This window comes from Arctopsyche grandis, chromosome 13, assembly GCF_051622035.1.
Source record: "Arctopsyche grandis isolate Sample6627 chromosome 13, ASM5162203v2, whole genome shotgun sequence".
Lineage (NCBI taxonomy): Eukaryota > Metazoa > Arthropoda > Insecta > Trichoptera > Hydropsychidae > Arctopsyche > Arctopsyche grandis.
The window spans coordinates 26,017,459-26,041,270 of NC_135367.1; the positions used below are offsets into that span (position 1 = coordinate 26,017,459).

The 23,812-nt window shown below is 33.4% G+C and overlaps 1 long non-coding RNA gene across 1 annotated transcript; it reads right to left on the reverse strand.

Annotated features, from left to right (window-relative positions):
• Positions 1 to 16,529: 16,529 nt before the first annotated feature.
• On the reverse strand, positions 16,530 to 23,412 carry LOC143921242 (uncharacterized). Its single transcript, XR_013261416.1, has 2 exons — positions 22,975 to 23,412; positions 16,530 to 18,099 (listed from the first exon to the last, which is right to left on the reverse strand). It is a non-coding gene; the product is annotated as an uncharacterized LOC143921242 (long non-coding RNA).
• Positions 23,413 to 23,812: the final 400 nt, after the last annotated feature.

Consider the following 23,812-nt stretch of genomic DNA (forward strand, 5'->3'; position numbering starts at 1 on the left):
GTAATGACCTGTTGACTATGAGTTAGCTTGTAGCATTGCGCCAAATTTATCTAAAAAAGTGTTTCATTTCATTAAAAACATTAATAAACGAAGCTATTTATAACCAGTGTTGTGCCCGATGAAATATCATCGCATGGGTTATGGCATATTAAGCTATTAATTAAAAAAAGTTAAAAGAAATGTGTCCGTCCTGTGTTCGACCCGCACGCGGTCATATTTTTTTCGAATTCCTTTTAAATATATTTAATTGCTAAAATACCAATAGGAAAATCAATTAATTAATTATTTAAATATATAAATTTTCAATAGATATCCTTAAATGCTCGAAGACTTCATTTCCTAGAGGAAACATTGGTACCAAACAGTATACATATATAGAAGCTTTTTTTATCTGTTATTATGTTCGTATTATATTCGTACGTTTTGTTGGCGGTGTTTTAACTGTAAACGTCAAATAGAAACGACTATTATACTACGGTGAGCGTTATCGCACATATATATACACACGCGTTATCGCACATATATATAAATTTCACATTGAAAATGGTTGCAATTATGAAATTAATAAATTTTCGCCGAACGGAAACACTGTTAAAAAATCCAGCGAGAAAATTGTCCTTGTAATTTCTGTTAATTTTCATTCGATTGTCTTTATAGCAATTATAAATAGTTGACCTAGTGACATACAGCCATTCCGTTTGATTCAAAGCTATTCTCAACTTGCAGACCACAATAAACTACACTGATGTTGATTCCAAATGACGATCAGTTCTGTTACAGTTTATTTTACCTAATAACTGACTGAACCCGGCATGCGTCGCAATTCCAGAATAAGGCAAGAAATTCCCGTTCCCGTTGCGTTCCCGTTCCTGTTCCCGTTTCAAGTGGTTGTTGGAGCTCAACTAACGTATTTTCAACGCCGTGTCGTAATAAATCAACTGGTAACGTGTTTACCAACTAACACATTTCCTTGACTACACAATGGCGCTAAAAATTTTCGCGTCAGTAAAATCGTAATTACGATTATTATTAAGAGGTTTTTTCATTTTGTTTTAACAGTAAGCTTCTTAGACGTGCATACAACAAATCTTGAAATTTCCATCGTTTGAGTGGTTTAAGAGCTTATATGAGACAGACAGACATACAGACATAAATTTTATATATGTATGTACATATATAGTCAACCTGGTGACAAGCACTCAGTCCAAAGCATTGCACCAAAATAAATTCAGCAAAAAAATAAAAATAAACACGTACTTACGTACGTACGTACGTTCTACGTCTAAACGGTATTTCAGCTGATTAACAATACAATACAAAACGATCAAAACATAAATCAAAATTATAAATCCAACGGGCGTCATCGGGGCAATGGAGCGCGAAACGCAACCGATCGAATATAAATTTTGCACAAAACGAATTATTTATGTACATTGTTGTGTTGAATCGCGATTATTCAGTTAAAATGGGGATGGTGGGTGGTAAGGGGGGTTTGCAGGATTTATGGCAGTGGGATTAGTGTCGGTCGGGGCAGACGTTTCGGCGGTCGATCTGCCCACCTCTTCAAGGCGTACACGTCGGATTCGGAAGACGTCTCTGCAACCCCCCTCCCCCCCAATTCCACCCACCCAAACACCCACATTTTAACCCCCACAGGCAGTCGGTGATATTTATTATTCATGACCGCAGTGATTGATGTTGCCAGACGGCAACGGAACGCAAACCGGAGTATATTAGGTGCGGGAGCCAGACACCTCTTCTCTACGTGTTGGCATTCTTTATTATAATATACATACATATATTTATATATATATATATATATATATATATATATATATATATATATATATATATATATATATTTGTATATTTGTATATATATATATATATATATATATATATATATATATATATATATATATATATATATATATATTTGTATATTTGTATATATATATATATATATATATATATATATATATATATATATATATATATATATATATATATATATATTGTCACGGATATTCCATTAGATCCGTCTTGTTGAAGCGTGTGGAATCTATTGTCGATTTGGGTATCACTTTTGATCCTCAGCTCACCTTTCACAACCATATCAAAAAAGTCGCTGACGTTTCCTTTCGTCGACTTGGATTTGTTTTGAGATATGCAAGATTATTCTCCAATCCTTTGTCTTCTCGCTTGCTTTTCAATTCGCTTGTGAGAAGTAAGCTAGAGTATAATGCGATTGTGTGGAATCCGCATGAAGCAAATTACTCTCTGATGATTGAGAAAGTGCAAAAAGTATTTCTTCGTTTCCTATATAGGAAAGAATATGGGTATTACCCATATCTCTACCCCACTCCTTTCCTTTTGGGCATGCTTGGGTATAATGCCCTTGAACTTCGGAGAAACTTCTCATTAATTCGTTTCGTTCTCCTGCTCTTACGTGGTAATACGTCATGCCCGTTGTTGCTGGAGCAGTTGGGGCTTTATGTCCCTATTCACTATGTGCGTGGTAGACATCATCATTTGCTGGCTGTACCTCCTGCCCGCACAGTCCTTTTTCGAATGGCTCCTATTCCAAGAGCTATCCGACTTCTTAATGAAATCGTTGCTGCCGAGACTGAATGTGATATTTTCCACCTTAGTGAGCGTAAATTGTCGGAAATTACTCTAACCCATTTATCTGGTAGTCTGCGCTCATCATTGTTTTCATGATTGATTGTGATTTATGAGTGAAATTTTGATTAACTCTCTTCCATTTGGGCCTTACAGGGATGTTTTGTATTTGTAGTTGTTTCTTACATATTTATTGAAACTGGCTGTAGGTGCAAGGCATTCCTTATGCTATTTTTTATTTGATATTTTTACTTTATCTGTTATTATAAATGCTATTTTTTATGTATGTATGGATGTATTTATGTTTATGTTTAATTGTTATTTTGTTTTTTTTCTTTTTTGTGTTATATTTTTTGACCATTGTGGCGCTTTAGGAATTCCTGTTATGCCACAATGGTCTGTTTAAAATAAATATATATATATATATATATATATATATATATATATATATATATATATATATATATATATATATATATATATATATATATATATATATATGTATATATATTTTTTTATTTTTATTTTTATTTTTTTTAGTAAGTACATATTAGTAAGTACGTGTTTAATTATTTTGCAGAATTTACTTTGGTGCAATGCATATATATATATATATATATATATATATATATATATATATATATATATACATATATATATATATATATATATATATATATATATATATATATATATTTAATTTTTTTTATTTTTCACTTTTTGTTTATTTATTTACATATTAGCCACATTACATAATAACGTACGTACGTACGTAAGTACGTGTTTAATTTTTTTGCTGAATTTACTTTGGTGCAATGCTTTAGACTGAGTGCTTGTCACCAGGTTGACTATATATATACATATATAAAATTTAATGTCTGTTTGTATGTCTGTCTGTCTCATATAAGCTCTTAAACCACTCAAAAAAAAACTGAAAAAATCTCTTAATAATAATCGTAATTACGATTTTACTGACATTACAGAATATTCGCGTTATTGTGACCAGTCATATAAGCATAATACAAATATTATACATATACATATTATATAAGAAAATTAGTGAGACATCTATGCTATAGATACTATATATTTTACTACATCATATTCAAATAGTGATGACATAGTTCGTAGGTTTTTACCAATTTGATGGAGAAACGCTTCAACAATTAAATCAGATAAATTGGCAAACTATGGTAGGAAACGATTGACTTGGAGTCACAAACGGTGGGAATCGAACCGTGAATAATATGCTAACCACTAGTCCACGCTGCTGGCTATATGGTGATATATAATATGTATTTATGTATGTATGTAAATAAGGGTCTAAAAATTATAATGTAATTTTTAATGCACATTTTGTAGGTAAAAAAATATAGAAGGAAAACCGATCAAAAGTAAACTGCCACTTCCGGTAGATGGATCTTTACCAATCTTCTTATCTTACCTAAATATTTCATTATTTTATTTTGACCTTTTAATTATTTCTATCTTCTTGATATTTATAGTGTTTTTAAGTATTTAAAGAAAACCAGCCGGAAGTAGAACTTTTGTCTTGTATAAGTTTCCCTACATTTGCGCTCAATTAGTATCGAAAATGCTCTCATACCCGGTATGTGTGAACGTGTTTGTATGTTTAATTGTCGTTTTTTTTAACTTTCTTGTATTCCTAAAATAATGTACATAGATAAAGTCGTGGGTTAGTGACATCCGAATTTTTTACTTAAAGCCAAGTTTTTTATGCGATATTTTTTATGCGGTATACCGTGGAACGCATCTATCGCATAAAAAGAGACCTGAGTGCATGTATATCGAATTGAAATTTTATATTTATGTTTCGGCTTAAGCTTAAGTAGCATAACAAGTTTGGTAAGGATCCGTCAACCGGAAGTGGCAGTTTCTTTTTGATCGGTTTTCTATCTATTTTTTTCGACTTTGTGGATTAAAATTACAATATAGTTTTTCGACTTTTATTTACATACATACATAAATATGTACATATATCAATGAAATAATAATAAAAAATGATATGTTATAAATAGTTATTGTACGTAATGCTTTAGAGGCTTTCGTGCAATCAACTGTTGGAAATCGATTGAATGCTAAATTTATGATTTTAGTGTTTGAAATTGGAGTGTGATGAGATTTTTATGAGATAATCAAAATAACGTTCGGGTGTCATTGGGTTTAAAACTTTAAGAACTGTAGAATTATATTTGAAATATCTTCAGAATCTTCAATATATTTACATATGTATATTCGTATGTTTGTATTTATTTTACTATCTCAAGGAATCCAAATCTAGGTCATAGTACATTATTGAATTCCATTATTTAATTATTTTCATTTATTTTTGAATTCCTCAAATAATTTGATTAAAAAATGTTTCAATAATTAAATCATTTGTTAATCTACATTGGATTACTTATAAGGTTATTGAATACATCAAATTAAATAATAGATATGTCATTTAGTAATTACAATTATATTCCAGATATATGCACAAACTGAGTAACAGTAGCTTTAATCAATTATTTTTCCTTCATTCTTAAAAATAAAAAAAAAATTCGATATTGAAACCTACAGACACATTCACACATACCGGCGGCATTATGAAATACTAATAGCTATGACAGCATTTTCGATACAAATTGAGCGCAAACTTATGGAAACTTGCACAAGACAAAAGTTCTACTTCCGGTTGTCGGATTTTGTTCAAATTATTTTTATTACTTAAAATTGCTACCAGTATTGTATACAATAAATATCAAGAAGATTAAAGGAATTTAAAAGGTCAAAATAAAATATTGAAATATTGTTTTAAAAAAAAATACTACTTCTGGTTTACGATTCTGACCAAAACCTTATCAGCTCTATGTTAATACATAAAAAAACACAAATATAAATTTTCAGCTTGATACGTTCAGTGATGTGGACAGAATAGTGGCCACAATATTTTTGATCAGTGATTGATTCTGGGTTCAAATCAGTGAAAATCTCGAGATCGAATTTTCGCATGATCACAAAACTTCATCTATTGTTACTACGTATATACATAGATATAATAAAAAATTGAACTTCCAAATACGTGTATATGTATCTACCTCTTTTAAAGCTTAGCGTACGGTGGATGAAGTTTTTGAATTGATGTATGGAAAAATTTAGTCATATCCACATCGTTATGACATTAAATGAATCGAACACGAAAGCACAATACATTTATTTTTACTAAAATCGATCAAGCGGAAGTGACAGCTTTTCATTTCATTCTCGTACATAAAATCATATTGCATTATATTCGTGGTATAACAATTCCTTTCCCGTCAGATTGCAATCAGGCTCTCTGGGGATTATTGTGAAATATTTTACAATGAAAACAATTGCAATAAACGATTGTAGCGGGTATTACCACATGTTTGTTCTCGTAACTCGAGATGAAACCCTCAAGAATCATAATGTTGTTCGAATTGATTAAGTGCACAAAATTGTTTGCGATGGAAACCAATTATTTTCCGTTGTTATTTATTTATCAGGGGTCGCTCGGTTGTATTGACTTCAATTATTTCAGCCAAACTGGCGGAAACGGAAACGAGTCGACCCCCCTTTCCCCCACCCACAGCTCAATCGTATCAATATTCTTGTGATGCTTTCCCCTTGAAAAAATATTTTCTTTTCCAATTAATTATGCGGCGAACTCTTCCCGCAAGCAAAGAGATGCGAAACGGAGAGACTCAAGATGCGGAAACTCGGTATATTTTATTGTGTTGTATAATGAGAGGCTGTATACATATACATATGTATGTAGCTATGTATATTAGTGAAGTATTGGAATTGCAAAGTTTGTTTAATGATTTGGGTATTGATATGACTGTTGGAAATATTTTGAAATCAAAATTAAAATCATCAAATTTGACTTTTGAGTTTGAATAAAAGGAATTAATATCTAGAAGTTGTCTACTACCTAGGTTAATAGGATAGATTTGATTAATAAATGATAAATTTGGTGATAATAGTTAATTTTACTTTCAGGCTAATTTTGGATCTTGAGATGAGCTTTTTTGTGAATATCTAAATATGCGAATTCTATGAATTAAATACATCAGATTTTATTTGGGCCTCGCTGTGATTTTTTTTTCTTTTTTTTTACATATTGATTTACTATTTTTCCATTATTTTATAGTATCCTTCTGCTTTTATATTTTATGTCTTTTTAATCTATGAATTATTACTATTGTTATTATGATTTTTTTTTATTATTTTTTTATGGAGGCCATTGTGGCGCATTTGGTTCTTCCTGTAATGCCACAATGGTCCAAGCTAATGTTTAAATAAATATAATTCACACTTTATTCATTATTTTATTTGATTTTTTTTCACCTTATGTTCATTTTTATGTATTATTTTTCTTTTATTTTATTTTTACTATTTTTTTATCATGTTTTTTCAAATGTAGGCCATTTTGGGGCATTAGATTCTTCCTGTAATGCCACAATGGTCCAAAACTATGAATAAATAAATATGCGAGTTCTATTCATCAGATTATTTTCTCCAATATATTTCATTACGATCGTAATGAAATACGGTTTGAAATTTGATAGTTAAATTGCTTCTGTGTTTATTTAAAATGATTTTAATGAAATTTGAAAAAAATGCTCATATTTTATTCAAAGATCAAAACTTTGTAAGAAGTGATATCCAACACGTTATATGATGAGAAGATTCCGTTTTTTCTAAATCTTTTCTCAATGTTTTGAATTTATCCATCCAGAATATTGGACTTTGGAAATAAATTATTTCCAAACTTAAATTATCAAATTTCAAGACATTCAAGTGGGTCATAAATTGATGATGCCTGATTTAACGCATAATTCTGTTGTAATACACTTGGGAAGAGTCTCGGTGATTACAACAAAACGTCTATACCCTTCAGGTATAAACACAGATTACCTAAACACAATCTGCTTTAGGTCATCGACTTAGAGAGTTTTTCATAAATATTATATATTAGATGTATTATGAGCATTTATAAGAATTGTAAATAGGTTTTTGAGCTCTTTTTCCTATTATGCTGTACATTGACATTAGAATAATATAACATTATGATGACTAACAAAATTAAATGAAAATTGTGAAATAGAAAATGATCAGTAGATCAGTTGCTATTAAAATAGATATAAGATGTATTGTGAACATATTTTAGTAATAATAAAAAGCAAAATCAAAATCAAAGAGACAAATATCTTAAATTCACATTGAAGTAAAGATACTATTGGCGAGTATTTAAGGTATAATCTTCATTGTGTGTTTTATCGATTTGAAACGTTACAGATTCGTTGTAGCGAAACTTTCGCTAAATCGGCACACGTCCCCATCTTTTAAACGTTACTTCTTTTGACGTTTATCCGCGTTGGCAATGTACTGGAAAAGTACTGGCAAAGTCTCGGCGAGATTTCTCCGGCCAGATTCTGGCCGGACCCGGCAATAAATAACGCCCGTTCTATTTTTATTTATTTTTTTTATTATTGAACATTTTTTCCCCCAAGTCCGGCAGACTGTGAACAATGTGACGGGAAAAACATTCGACATTTTGACCGGAAAAGCGGATTTTAATATTCCGAAATACAATAAACCATTCGAAAATTCGCAGTGTGATCGGCATAAACTCGTTTCGTTGCAATTTGGGTAATGCGAGACGTTTCTAAAACTTCACAATAATGATATACCTATGCGAAATGGGAAGTTGTGTGATGTATTAAGTAACTTGGTTGGTTCGTTGCCAGAAATTGAAAAGTTATGTTTGCTCAAAGCAGAGTAGTCAAACAGGGATTGCAACTTGAAGTTGTTTGAGTTGCGCGAAAGTTGAGCAACGGGTTATATATTTAAGAATATTGATATGATACACGAATTCACTAACTTGTATGCGTATAGAATTTCATGATTGGAATACTGTCGTCACAAAAAGGAAGGTTGAATGAAATTAAAACGATTGAAGATAAATACGAAGCCATTTTTTTTAATTAGTTTGAAGAACTTTCTAAATTCTTCCGATCGCTTTGAAACTTTGCCATTTTGCAAAGTTTGGCCACCAAAAAAGATTTAAATTCCTTCCACTAATTCGATGGTGAAATATAGTCGTAATAAACATTGACCCTTTGAATGCTGACGTTTTTTCGGTAGTTGGATTATTAGTCACATTGCAGTGGTTATAAAGACAATATTTGCCATTAAGATTGCGAATACGCAATATTTGGCACTCAAGTTCTCGTTAGTATGATAATTATCGTTAGTATGATGGACTTTTCGGCTGCCAGATGTTCCGTTATAGAGATTTTAGTGACTTTGTGACCAGTAATCACCGGACCGTTGTTTCTGTTAAAAGCTCGCCACGTTCAACATTTCCAACTAGAATTATTTAGAAATCTAATAGGAAGCAGGTATAAAAATTGTAGCTGATCCGAACAAACCATTGATCACCACCCTAGATAACCACCGCTGAGGTTTCAAGTTTTGTAAAGGTGTGTTTAGACTCTCTAATATATCTTTTGTCACGGATATTCCATTGGATCCGTATTGTTGAAGCGTATGCAATCTATGGTCGACTTGGGTATCACTTTTGATCCTCAATTCACCTTTCACAACCACATCAAGAAAGTCGCTGACGTTTCCTTTCATCGACTTGGATTTGTCTTGAGATATGCTAGATTATTCTCCAACCCCTTGTCTTCTCGCTTGCTTTTCAACTCGCTTGTTAGAAGTAAGCTAGAGTATAATGCAATTGTGTGGAATCCGCATGAAGCAAATTACTCTCTGATGACTGAGAAAGTGCAAAAAGCATTTCTTCGTTTCCCATATAGGAAAGAGTATGGGTATTATCCATATCTCTACCCCACTCCTTTCCTTTTGGGCATGCTTGGGTATAATTCCCTTGAACTTCGGAGAAACTTATCATTAATTCGTTTCGTTCTCCTGCTCTTACGTGGTAATACGTCATGCCCGTTGTTGCTGGAACAGTTGGGACTTTATGTCCCTAATAATTATGTGCGTGGTAGACATCATCATTTGATGGTTGTACCTGCTGCTCGCACAGTTCTTTTTCGAATGGATCCTATTCCAAGAGCTATTCGACTTCTCAATGAAATCGTTGCTGCTGTCCCTGAATGTGATATTTTCCACCTTGCGGAGCGTAGATTATCGGATATTATTTTAACATATTTATCTGGTAACCTGCGCTCATCATTACTTTCTTAATTTGAATGTGATGTATGAGTGGATCTACTTAATCTACTCTCTTCCATTTGGGCCTCGCTGTGATTTAATTTTTTATTCATATTTTATTTTATTTTATTTTTCGTTTTCTTTCTCCTTTGTACATTTTTATATACTATTTTAATTTTGTTCAGTGTAAACAAAGAATGGGATTTATGGATTTTATTTTTGATTTTTAAACTTTTGTTATTTTTCTCTCTGAATGATGTATTATTTTCCTTTTGTTACTTTTTTTATTATTATTTTATTTTACCATGTTTTCTGCTTTTGCTTTTTTCCTTTATTAACAGTTTACTTGTTTTTATATCATGTTTTTATATCTTTTTCAAATGTGGGCCATTGTAGCGCATTAGGTTCTTCCTGTAATGCCACAATGGTCCAAAACTATTAAATAAATAAATAAATAAATCTTACAACAATATAAAATAAACAAAAGACGTCTATTAATTAATGTATTTTTCCAAAACTAGTTCCATCTTCTTCACTGTTGTTAAAATGCAATGCTCACAATCTAAATGCCAAGCCACAATCTAAAATACTCGGCAGTTAGGGATTTCCAACGAGAAATTCTGCTATGGTTCTAAATTGAGAAATTCCGGTGTCAACCAATCTTTATAAACATTGACATGGATTACACGACCCATGTTCAATGCGTTTTTTTTTTCAATGTTACAAGGCTTAGCGGGTAGTAATCTTGTTTATTTTTTACATACTTGAAAATCAACGCCGATAGGCGTATTTCAGGCTGATGGACTTGTTGACAAAATGCCAATTGGCGTTGGTCAGCATTTAAAAGGTTATGAATTCAAAAATTTTGGAGACGGTGACAGCTAATCCTTTGCCTCTAGCTTTTGTTGTATATATGTACATATATATATATATATATATTTTTTTTTTTCTACTTCACTAATAGGTTATATAATGAATTTTAAAATGTTTGTATTATAATGTTGATGTACGTGGAAGTAACGTGCTGAATTTGGCTATAACATTGACAGTTTTCTGCTTGGACTGATCTATCTATTAGTTCCAAATAGATGCTCGGACTGAGAATATCCATTTGGAACTGCGATATTTTACGAAACATTTATCATACTTGATTTTCGAAGCCGGTATATGGTCGTCCACTTCATTTTCGTCATCCCACATGTCGATGATTAGAACTGTCAAAACTTCGTTGTTGAAATAGTAAAATAGAAAATGCATTCACTTATTTTATAATAAAAATTGTGCGGTATATACAAAAAAAAATGTAATCCAAATTAGACCCAGATATTAGTTTTAGTATTGTGTCATCGATTTCAGTTGACAGTCATCGGCGAAACTTCGAATCTGTTTTTTTACAGTTTCTAATTGCTTTTAGAATAGTCATTCATTTATCTGGAATTTATTCGTTCATGTATTTATAACATTATTTTGAGTAAATTTTCATTCATAGGCCTTGAATTATTCATTATTCATGTACATACATATATTTAAAGTCTGTAAAAAATTGATTCTGATTAAAATAACGTAAATATGTATGTTTTACATACATTGAGCTGTTTGCCTTATATCGTTACGTGTAATGTATGCATACATATTGTATTTATATAAAGATATTTAAATGTAATGTTTTACATATGAAAAGAAAATAATAGGTAGCTATGTTTGATATAGTATGTGGGCTTTGAGATGTATGTACAAGCTGCCAGATGCGAATGAATTTCTTGGAAAATATTAAGCCTAAGGAATGGTCTAGTTGAGTTCTCAAACTGTGGTTTTTGCATAAAAATACTAATTATAATATTATAGAATTTAAAGTTATTTGTAATTAATAATTTCAGTTATTATCATTTTCTAGTAACAGAATCAAAACAAAGATGTTTTTGAAAATAACTTAATTTCATATTTCGTAGCAAACAACTTCAGATTAATTTATTCCAATGTGTCATAGTTCAAGGACAAGATTATTTTAATTTACAATATAATAATTAAATTGCCGATAACATTTTATATATAGAGTGGTGTATAAATAAAGTTAGAGTTTGTTTTTAATTAAAAAAAATTTATAATTTAAAATGGTCTTCGATAAAATGCTAGTACTAATTTGTATTAAAAATAGTTGCAAATTCCACCGTTTTCAGTCTTACAACATTTGGAGTTGCTAGAAAGTAGTGATTAAATTAATAGATGTACATCTGTCATTTGAAAATTTATACAGTGCCCCAGTCCCTATCATTTTTATTTCAAATGTTAATTGAAATTCTTTAAAAAATCAAAGCTGTAAGTTCTAGACTTTATTACTAAACTAACTTTGTTATATTGGTATAGTAATCCGCATTTGATGTTATAAAATTTCCAGAAAATTGTTCTAAAAAAAGATTTTCTGAAAATGTTCTTGATATCATCTACATACATTTTTCAATATGTTGAGATAATTTATTTATTTATTACATTTTATACCAGGAAGGCCTTACAGGTAAGCACCAATGCACCTTTTTGGCCAATTACAAACAATGCAGCATTTTAATTACACAAGTCACTGAAATACGAGACACAGAAAAAATCGAAAATTAACGAGACATCTATGATTTGTTCCTAAATTTTATTGTACATTAATCATAATCAAATAGTGGTGACTTAGTAGGTAAGAAGGTTTTCAGCCAATTTTAATCGGGAACCGTTTCAACAATGAAATCAGAGAAATTAGCAAACTCTGATAGGAAACGATCGACCTGGATTCACAGATATTCTCTTCAATCGAGGTCAGCTCATGGGATCGAACCCGGCGCCTCTCGGTGTTAGGCAGAAGCTTAATATGAGTTTAATGTGTATTTTGCCGCAATAGCTAATGTAATGAAGGCTTTTATAACAACGTGACAAAGAATTTAGCCTTAGGTCACGCAGAGGCGGAAATTTTTGATACAAATATAATCGGATATTTTTTTCAGATTTTTCCATTTAAAATTTAATTAAAATGGATATTTGCCATATGTTGAAAGAGATTGGGGCGTTTATTTTGTATTTCACTTATAATTTTAAACGCTATGTATATTGTAATTTGAAAAGGTTGAAAATCGCTGACCCAGTTTGTTTCCAACAATGCCACAACAACACAATTCGCTTTGAAGATTTTAATAATACGGAATAAGCTGATAGTGTGTGTGGGTGTCGGGAGAAAGCACGTCAAACTACACCACTATAAATCCTTACGAGACACGTCCTCGCAAGGATATTGCCAGGCACGGCATACACGCATTGTGTTAACATTATTCAAGGTCTGAGGACTTCCCCGGGATCATCCTGATGAGGACCTGCCCACCTATTTCCTCTGGGAAATTAGATTTGGACCCCGTCATTGTCGCAGCAGATGCGAGGTCTCCACCTCTCCAAACAAAGAAATTTCCATACTGTCTGTCCAGAAGATACGCCCGATTTCACCCCATGAACACACCCCCTTTCTCGCCGTCTCCTCTCCTAATAATGGAAATCGATATGTCGTTATTATTCAGGGGAGCGGGGGGCAGGTTCGCGTTAGCAACCATTATAAATTCAGATGTAGTCAACGCGGGGGCCCGCGGCCGAATTAATGAGTGTCGCGTCGTTAGCCCCCATCCGAAAGTCGATTTCGCTCCGAAAAGAATATCTTAAGCGATATTCAACCTAATGGAGCGGAATTCATTTGAATTGTTTTAAAACGAGACGAATATACCCCTCCCTCTCATCTCATATAAAAATATGTATGTATGTATAACGATGTTGATTTTACCGTGGGTGAAATATTATGGGAGTTTGCTTCGCACGCTCAATATGGTTTTGTGTTATTAAATATACGTATGTATGCATGTAGTGTGTATCTTATGTCATTTAGGGATGTAGCTTACATATTGTTTTTTCAAATTCAAATTTTTGTTCTTATAAAGGTCAAAAAAAAGTTTTTTAAAAACATATCTCTTCTATAATTTACATATATAATTATTATTTTGAATAAAAATACCAATAATTTTATTTTACTACCGCCATGTATGCTTAAAACTAAAAACTGGATAAACGTCAGACATTTTTCAGAAATTCAAATTTCAAACGCGTCTAAAACAATATTTTTTCTCCATCGTAATGGCGGAAGATACATTTAATTATATTGATGACCAAAATGAGCAATATGGCGAAGTATGAAAACGATCGGATAAGAGGCAAATTTTTTCCTGAATTGTAATCGTAAGTGAAACGTAAAGTAGGTATATAATAAAAAAAGGTCGAGTCGGATGCAGAAGTATATTTGTTAATTATCTCAAAGTATTTTATTAAATAATTTATATTTCAAAGTATTCATATAATATTTCATATTATATATTTCATAGTATTCATATTATACTCAAAGTATTTTATATAATATTTCAAAACACCGTTTATATATTTTTGTGATTACTTGGTTAACAAACCAAGATTACTTTATTATTATAAAAACGTTGCATATTCGAAAACTGCAGATTTAATTATGGAACGATGATGAATTTAAAATGAGATATGTAGAACTTTGTTTCACTAATTAACTTTGGTTCACTTTGTTCTGCAGCTGTGCTGATCGTCATTTGCGAGGTCGATATTAATGACTATCACTCTCGGAGTCTCGATGGTGATGACCAATTTATGTGGTCGAACCGTGATCTATATAAATGATTTTTATCTTTTGGGTTGGGCAGAGTCCGGCATTCCTGGGTTGGACAAAGTCTGACACTCCTGTCTATCTGACTATCCATTTACAGGAATTTTAATGGACTTGTTATTCACGTATATGAATGTTAGAAAGTGAATTTGATTATTGTGGGAACTATGTACATTGATAAGCGAGGTACATACAAATATATATGCATGTAGTGTGTATCTTGTAGTATAGTTTGTGCGAAATGTGTTTAGGTATGTAGCTCTCAAAGTATTTTATTTAATAATTTTCATACGTATGTACAGGATGGTTCACGGGAAACGGGGCTTTTGTGCTTTCAAACGGTCTATTACGATTATTTTTCACCATCGTAATGGCGGACTTGATTTCCACATAGATGACCAAACCGAGCAAAATGGCAAAAATAAAATCAGACGTAAAAATCGATAGCGAAGTGAGAAGAGGCTAGTAAAACCGGCTATCGTTTGAGTGATACAACTTTCCGCACAACAACATTTCAAAATGGAATACTTTTACCTTTATTTATGTATAAGTAAATAAATAATATGTAGACACAATTGATAGAGTATTGTTTTATTTAAAACCATCCGTTTCTTATGAACCACTCTGTATAAGCCTAAGCATTTTTGAATTGTATAAATAGGCTTATATCATATCTCGTCGCTGAACCATTTTTCGTGTCGAACAGTGTTCTTTTACAAAAAGCTTAATGGAACAAGGTGCTTTTGATAAAAATTAACAAAAAGCTTGAAACTTCCATTAATATTTTTTTCTTTCTACATATTTGGCTTTTGTGTTATCATTTATTTTCTTTGTTTAATTTTTAGTTGGCCGTTGTTTTGCAATATTAATACTACAATGGTGTCTTATTTTTTTTCAAGATAATCAAACAAATGATTACACGACTAAGATCAAGTTTTAAAGATATAAAGTTGAAAGCAATAAATCTCGCTGATCGTAGACGAAAACAAAAATATTTCGCAATAAAAATTTATAAACTAAATATACAATAAATAGCCGGTTTACGACAATATCATCGAAAAACTTATTGAAAATTTTGTAAATGGACTCAAAGCAAAGTTGAAATGTCAACCTTGCTTTGAATCGCATTAACTTCATAAATCAACAGTTCGAACTGTGAACTTTGGCGTGAGATATTCTAATTGATGATATTATAACGAAATTTAAACTCATAATTCGATTAACGAGCGCTCGCCCGCGAATCTGCACCGATAATATATTATACAAGGTAGAGTTACCCATAATATCTAGTCCAGTTTTCAACTTTGCGAACCACCACGTAAACGGGATTTATGGACACACCCCTGCACCCTTGCACAGTGTAGGGGTGCACTTGCATTCGCGATCTAAGGCAGGGTTGACAAATCACACCCTTATCTATTTCCACCTCCGGATATTTATGACCCTCTTTAAGTTCATAGCGAGTTACACGGCTAACTACACCGTGTCCTTATCTCGATCATTCCTTGAATCGAATGTTTCAAAAACTTTAGGAAAAATGTCTTGTGTATTATATGTACATATGTATATGTATAGTAGGGGTTTAAGAACTTTTTTTTGGGTACTTTGATACTATCTTATTGATTTGGAGTGAGAACATTCTACAAATTGCGCAAATCTGGAAGATCGTTTGTATGGAAAATATGGACAAACATATGATTATAGGTTTAAGTATAAACATCTACTGAATAATATTATATCTTATATTTATTTTATTATGTTGTCTTGACAAGTTAGGATCTGCATATCTCGACACAGTTGAACAGATCTCGACTTTTCCGATGTTGTATGTCGTTAGGTAAGAGTATTTTTGAGTTTGGATTAGATTTTGACTATGAATAGGTGAAAATAATGCAAGAAAATGATAAAAATTCAGTGCTTTAAATGTATGTATAATGAATAAATTTTGAGTCAATTTTCTATTATGATTAAAGAAGATAGTGGAAAAGACTTCGATAATGGTTTGATGTAGTTTATTGAAATGTAAAATTTGCACGTGGTGGTTCAGCGGAGCGTACGGAACACAAGTTGTCCGTACGCCGTCTGCTCGCTGACTCTGTCGACCGTCGCGTATTTCCGCTTGGGCCGACACTAATGCCAACTCGTCAATAATGCCAATCGACAATCAGTTAATAAGACTGTTTGCCACACGTCATTACAAAAGTCGGAACATAGTCCCACATAGGAAAACTGTTGAACAATACAGTTATTCTACAGAGTTACAGCATTACTGACGAGTCGTTTACAATAAATCATAGCTCTTAAAATAATTAAATAGAGGGTGAATAATGAAACCTTTGCCTCATCCAGTGTGAGGATAAAATCAATTTATTGGTTCAGTAATATTTCAACTTATAGGTATACCTCTGGTGAATGTTGTTTCTATTTACATTAAAATTTTTGAAATCTCCTTTGAAGCTGTGAATAAGCATTACAAGATAAGTTTACTTTAAAGAAGAGAGAGTGGACTGTATATGGTTTAAAACTTAAGCATTCCTCATCTTGATGTTAACTTAGACAATACAATGTTGACACTGTTACAGTTGTCAAGACAGATCAGCTATTACCGATCAACTAAACTTGATTAGTGAGTGTAATGCTCCTAAGTTAACTTGATTTCATCAACAAGTAGCACAAACATTGCTAAATTAAAAGTAAATTGGAAAGTCATTCATTCATTCCTACAAGCAGGAAATGAAGGCGAACTATGATTATAGATGTCTCTACGTTAAACATCGAAATGTTCAGTATTATAATATTTACTTATTCTATGATTCACATAAATACTATAAACAGTAAGAGTTAACTTATGTTTTCATAACAAGAAACATAAGACCTGCGGATGACTCCATTAAGTGTGGCTTGGAGACTAACATTAACAAATCATGAATCTAATTTTAACTGTCAAATTTGAACAGTTTATTTTAAACTCGGATATAATCCTTCCGAGTGATGACATGAGACAAGTCTTATATTATAAAGACAAAATGATTAGATTAAATTCGGAGATATATACTGCCGAATGTTAAAATGAAAATAGCTTAAATTATACACACAACACAATTAAAGTGAATTACGGAGTACTACTATTAACATTGAATGATTTAAACTCATGATTACATCTAATAAGTAATATGAGTTGGGGGTAGTGTCTTCGGGTTAAACTAAGCTACCGAAGTTGACGGAATTGAAGCTGCTGTTTCTCCTCCCTCTTGCTGATCTTCCTTCCTGTCAAGTGGTCCTTGTGGTAGAATCGGCAATGGCGCCACTAGATGACTGGACCGACGAAACTCTCCGCTGGCAGTAAAGACGTCGACGACTCGAACTCTGCCATCTGGTCCGGGATACAATTTAGTGACTCGACCCAAGACCCATCGGGTTGGCAGCATGTGTTCCTCCTTTAACAGGACCATTTGACCCACACTCAGATTGTTGCTCGAGTCCTTCTTCCATTTGTGTCGTAACTGCAAAGAATGTAAATATTCCGCCGACCAACGTTTCCAAAATGCTGCTGTGGTCAATTGTATCTGAAGCAGATTGGCATGGACATTAGTGTTATATTTAACCTCCATTGGAAGAGCGAGTAAGGATCTGCCAATTAAGAAATGTCCAGGTGTGAGGGGTAAAAGGTCTAGTGGATCCGAAGACAAGGGACTAAGAGGACGGGAATTCATGCAAGCTTCTATTTGAGTCAATACCGTACAAAATGATTCGAAATTTAAGGTGGTGGCCTTTAACACCTTGTTTAAATGAATCTTCATGGATTTAACCGCTGCTTCCCACAGCCCTCCCATGTGAGGCGCCCTTGGCGGGTTAAACTTCCAACGAATCCCTTCGGAGGCTACATACCGTAGTAGCTTCTCCTCATGAGGACGTTCGTAAATTAATTTTACTAAATTAACGAGTTCACGACTTGCACCGACAAAATTAGTAGCATTGTCGGAATATATCGTATTGGGCCTGCCACGTCTGGCTACGAATCTTCTTAAACAATTTAATAAATTTGAACTCGTTAAGTCTCCGACAAGTTCCAAGTGAACTGCCTTACTGGAAAAACACACAAAGACACAAACGTAACCCTTAATTATCTTAGAATTCTTATTGCAACCACTCTTCACAGGAAAAGGTCCTGCGAAGTCTATCCCCACATGACTGAAAGGAAAATTCGCAGTGGTACGTTCAAGCGGGAGTAATCCCATTAATCTATTGTGTGACAGTGGTTTATTTCTGAAACAAATGACACATGAACGCACCACTCCTTTGACAGTATTATGTCCGGCCAATGGCCAATAGGTCTGCCGCAATAACGACAGTAAGGCTTGAGTACCCAAGTGAATATATTTCAAGTGCGCGTCTCGGACAATCATGTGTGTAAGTTTATGCTTATTTGACAAGATAATGGGTGACTTTGATAGAGTTGTTCCCAGAGGAAGTCTACTTCCAACACAAATTAAATTCTCGTGGAATAGAGGGGACAATTTAGCTAATTTACTGCTACTGGGAATTGGATGTCCCTTGCTCAGCAAACGATATTCCAATGGAAATGATTCCATTTGCGATAACCTAATCAAATTATTTAAAGCATCATTTAATTCTAAAGCGGACGGTTCGTTATTTTCTTTAACGTTTAATTGTTTATTCCTTAGTGGCCGACGAACATATGATAAAACTCGAAGGAGTCTTGGAAGATGAGAATATTTATCTATCCAATTATTTTCCCTCACAAGGGTAGCGTTAGTGACTACCCTTCTCTCTGGAAGATCTATTGTGATCTCAGGAGGTCTTCGAGGCCATCGTGATTCGTCTAATTTCAACCAACTAGGGCCGTCCCACCATAACGAATTATGATTTAATTGTACATTTTTGTTTTTCTCTGCTATTTGAATCTGTCGGTACATCTGCTTAATATCCGCAGTAATCACGTATTTATGGAGTCGAAAGTTGAGTAGTAAACTTAACAAATCTGATTGGACACTAGGTCCCACCATCAAAATATTATTTAGTGAGATATTGGACGTTGTCTTTGCGGACGCATCAAAAACTACACGATATTTAGTGGTAAGGCTAGACTCCTTAACCACGACGTGATGAGGTAAATAACAATGAACCTCATGTGCCTCCGGAGGTTCACACTCTGACATATGTCCTAAATTTATGTACTCTTCTAAAACTTTATTGTATTCCATTTTTAAATTATTATTGGCTAAAAAACGTCTTTCCAAAGTTTTGTGTCTTTTCTCCGCAATGTGCAATGAACTTCCTAATACTACCGGGGAATTTTTATATGGTAAAGCTACACAAAATCTACCGTTTTTATCTCGTGATGTGTGTGCTTGGAAATGTTCCTCACATCTTTTCTCCTCAAGAGATTGATGTTTTACCATAGGAACCTGGTCGATCATCCAAAAGTTTTGAATGTGACTGTCTAATTGACTTAAGCCTATGTGGCTCTTCCCTGGAGCATTATTTACTTCGGGATATGGACCAACTATTGTCCATCCGAATTCGGTATCCTTTAAGATAGGCATACCTTTTCCTAACTGGATGGTTCCTGCTTTCATAGCATGAACGCAAATCTCGGCGCCGAGCAATAAATCGATTGGCGTCGGTTTATTCCAAAGGGGATCTGATAACTTGATTCCCGCTGGTATTGAAATTAACTGTTGATCCAGTTTCACAGTTGGAATTTCGCCAGTAATTTCTGGTAATACCAAACACAACACTTTGGTTGAGTAATTAGTGGTTGAAGACCTTATGGTCACCTTGGTGATGTGACGAATGCTACTTTCTTGATTAGCGATACCTACAATTTTTTGAGAGATTTTCTCTAACTTGAAGTTATTCTTCTTAGCGAAAGATGTGGTAACATAGTTGACTTGTGAGCCGGAATCTAATAATGTGCGACCCTTAACGACCGTTCCATTGGACGTTATAATGTCTACTTGTACCGTGGGTAAAATTATCTCCCTTTGAGAGAAATAAGTAGAATGAGCATTAATTGACTTCCTTCCCGTATTATTTGAACTAAATGTATCGTCCTGATGCAACAAAGTATGATGGTTTTGTTTGCACCTTAAGCAATTATAGTTAGACTTGCAATTTGTTATCTTATGCGATGAATTTAAACATTTAAAACACATGTTATTAGATTTAACGAATTCATTTCTTTCCATACTGGATTTTGCTTTGAATTTATCACATTTGCCTATGAAATGATTATTTCGACAGAATGCGCATGCGTTTACCTTACTTGATGGGTTTTTGTTCGCGACATGAGTTCTCATGATTCTTTGACGACTATGAGGGAATTCCTTCACCGTAGTTACAGATGCAGTAGATTGTAATACATTACATCTATTCTGCAGAAACGTTTCTAACTTCTCGTACGGTGGCATTTCTCTGTCAACCAGAGATGTTTCCCAGTCCTTTAATAAACTAAATGGTAATTTCCTTAGAACTAAACATGTTACCCATGGATCTAAAATTTCTCTCGCGTAACCCAATGATTCAATGTTTTTAATACACACCGTTACCTTATTTAATAGATCTCTCAATTCGATATGTGATTCCTTTGTGATTAATTTTAAGTCACAAAGTGAGTTGATCCTAGTTTTGAGATTAAGTCTTGGTAAATTATATTGCTTGTCTAAAATACTCCAAGTTGTTTCGTAATTGTCTGAGTTAATATCTAACCCTGAGACAGCTGCTAAAGCGGGACCGAGTAATGATTGATGCAAATATAGTAATTTAGTGACATTAGAATATTCAGGTTTATTTCCTATTATATTTTTGAAGGTTTGTTGAAATGATTGCCATTCAGATGGATCTCCCTGAAATGTGGGAATAGTCAACGTCGGTAACTTATCTCTAGCAAATTTAATTGTTGTTTGCTCTACTTTTAGTTGATTATTTTGAATGGATTGTCTATCTAATGTCGCTTTAAGATTTTGAATTGTCATTGAAATCATGTCGAACTCTTCGTCTATTTGATCCGCCTGCTCTATATCTGTGAGGTTATCTAAATACTCATAATGGAGTTTTCGGACATAATCGTATGCTTCTTTAATGGTTTGATACTGGCCTTCATTTATTTCGGAGGTTCTTTCTATTTTTCCCTTTAGTCTTTTTAACGCGCCCGAATACCTTAATTCTATTGACGCCATTGTAACTTCTACTTTATTTTCTTTCGCTAATATTTCTATCGATTGAGTCTGACTTCGAGTCTGATGTATTCTAGAGCTTGACCTGTCTCTAATAGGTTCTACGTCCCTAGTTGGATTTCGACCTTTATGCGACTTGGAAGTCGAAGCTTCTATTTCCTCGTTTTCAGCACTTGACATTTGTTTCAGAAAGTTGCACTATTTCGTCTCATAAATACAGTTATTCTCTACTATAGCTGTCAATTGAACTATTCGTAGAGATAAGGTAATAATATTCAATGATTAACCGTGAATCTTAATATTCTACTTTAACTATTATCACCAGAATCTATCCAACATATTTTGGAAGAAATAACAACCCTAAATTGGTGGGTGCTTGATTTAAACCACTTTGGGGCTACAAGTCTTGTGATTTATTTTAAATCACCACTGTTTCATCACACATTATGAAACAAAGAGATCTACCGATGTATGAATATGCCGGTATGTACTTGATTTAATCCACTTTGGGGCTACAAGTGTAATTCCACATTTATTGTGGAGGGGGGGGGGGGGAGGGTGTTTCTACACACATTAAGAAACAAAGATTTACCGATATGAATATACCGGTATGTACTTGGTTTAAGCCACTTTGGGGCTACAAGTATAATTCCACATTTATCGTGGAAGGGGGGGGGGGAGGGTGTTTCTACACACATTAAGAAACAAAGATCTACCGATATGAATATACCGGTATGTACTTGGTTTAAGCCACTTTGGGGCTACAAGTATAATTCCACATTTATCGTGGAAGGGGGGGGGGGGGGAGGGTGTTTCTACACACATTAAGAAACAAAGATCTACCGATATGAATATACCGGTATGTACTTGGTTTAAGCCACTTTGGGGCTACAAGTATAATTCCACATTTATTGTGGAGGGGGGAGGGGGGAGAAAGTTTCTACACACATTAAGAAACAAAGAGATCTGCCGGTATATGAATATACCGGTATGTACTTGGTTTAAGCCACTTTGGGGCTACAAGTATAATTCCCCACGTGCTTTGCTAATTTTACACTACATCTGATTTTACACTTTTAATACGAAATTCGATGCGACCGATGAAACATTCCTTCGTAGCGCGATATTATTTTATACAATCGCGTTAATTAATTGTTATACTTTAAAACATATTTTAAAAACTGACCTACCCACATGATTGCCTTTTGAACAGATTGCCTGAGATTGAATACATTCACTTACTTGAATATCCTTTACGATGTTTATGTGATCGTTCCGATAATTTTGGATTACCTCTGTGTCCCATGCGTCTTTGTAGGTTATGTTTTTATTTATATATTTTCTGCGTCAATCACGCGGTCATGTACCTCTGTACATCAATCAATATATTGCTGAAATAGAAGCAAACATGGTATTAGTATTGGAAAGGTATGGATAGTAACAAAGGAACGATACCGATTTCTTAATTGACATCCATTTTTTCTCGACCACGTTTTTTCCTATTGGTTTGTCCGTTTGGTGTTGTGGCCTAGGTTACTGGTGTCCGGTTCGAAGTGACCATCATGGAAAAGACTTCGATAATGGTTTGATGTAGTTTATTGAAATGTAAAATTTGCACGTGGTGGTTCAGCGGAGCGTACGGAACACAAGTTGTCCGTACGCCGTCTGCTCGCTGACTCTGTCGACCGTCGCGTATTTCCGCTTGGGCCGACACTAATGCCAACTCGTCAATAATGCCAATCGACAATCAGTTAATAAGACTGTTTGCCACACGTCATTACAAAAGTTGGAACAGATAGTTTTGAAAGCAATTTAGAATAAAGTTTTGGATTCAAGAAGGCTTATAACACAGGCTTATCTACATACATATGTATGTATATGAAATAAGTGCTTCGGTTGTGAAGGATTTGGGAAATAGAAAAGCTAGTCTGTTTTCATATACCTACATATATCATATGTATGGAGTCAAAATGTGGAAAAATATGATAAGAGATAAGAGGAAAATGACAGTAAATATATAAAGTAAATATACAAATATTTCTTTGTTTAAATACACAATGTATGTATCTATTTAAATAAA